At 40.2% G+C, this 805-nt stretch overlaps 1 protein-coding gene across 1 annotated transcript in view; it reads right to left on the bottom strand.

Annotated features, from left to right (window-relative positions):
- The window catches only part of ZNF638 (zinc finger protein 638), a 39,685-nt gene that overhangs the window by 15,623 nt on the left and 23,257 nt on the right, over positions 1 to 805 (bottom strand).

Raw genomic sequence — 805 nt, 5'->3', positions numbered from 1 at the left:
ATCTATAGGGATCCCATCATCTATAGGGTTAATCTATAGGGATCCCATCATCTACAGGGTTTAATCTATAGGGATTCCATCATATATAGGGTTTTATCTATAGGGATCCCATCTATCTATAGGGTTTCCTGTATAGGGAACCCATCTATCTATAGGGTTTAATCTATAGGGACCCCATCCATCCATCTATAGGGTTTCCTCTATAGGGATCCCATCTATCTCTATAGGGTTTAATCTATAGGGATCCCACCTATCTATAGGGTTTAATCTATAGGGATCCCATCTTTCTATAGGGTTAATCTATAGGGATCCCATCATCTATAGGGTTAATCTATAGGGATCCCATCATCTATAGGGATCCCATCATCTATAGGGTTTAATCTATAGGGTTTCCATCTATCAATAGGGTTTACTCTCTAGGGATCCCATCATCTATAGGGTTTCCTCTCTAGGGCCCCCATCTATCTATAGGGTTTAATCTATAAGGAACCCATCTATCTATAGGGTTTCCTTCCTATCCCATCTATCTATAGGGCTTCCTCTATAGGGATCCCATCTATAGGGTTTCCTATCTAGGGATCCCATCTATCTATAGGGTTTCCTCTATTAGGAACCCATCTATCTATAGGGTTTCCTTCCTATCCCACCTATCTATAGGGTTTCATCTATAGGGATCCCATCTATCTACAGGGTTTTCCCATCTATCTATAGGAATCCCATATATCTATAGGGTTTTCCCATCTATCTATAGGAATCCCATCTATCTATAGGGTTTCCTCTATAGGAATCCCATCTATCTATAGGG

Source organism: Coturnix japonica (genome assembly GCF_001577835.2).
Source record: "Coturnix japonica isolate 7356 chromosome 4 unlocalized genomic scaffold, Coturnix japonica 2.1 chr4random350, whole genome shotgun sequence".
Taxonomy (NCBI): domain Eukaryota; kingdom Metazoa; phylum Chordata; class Aves; order Galliformes; family Phasianidae; genus Coturnix; species Coturnix japonica.
This window is presented reverse-complemented; position numbering and strand designations above follow the sequence as displayed.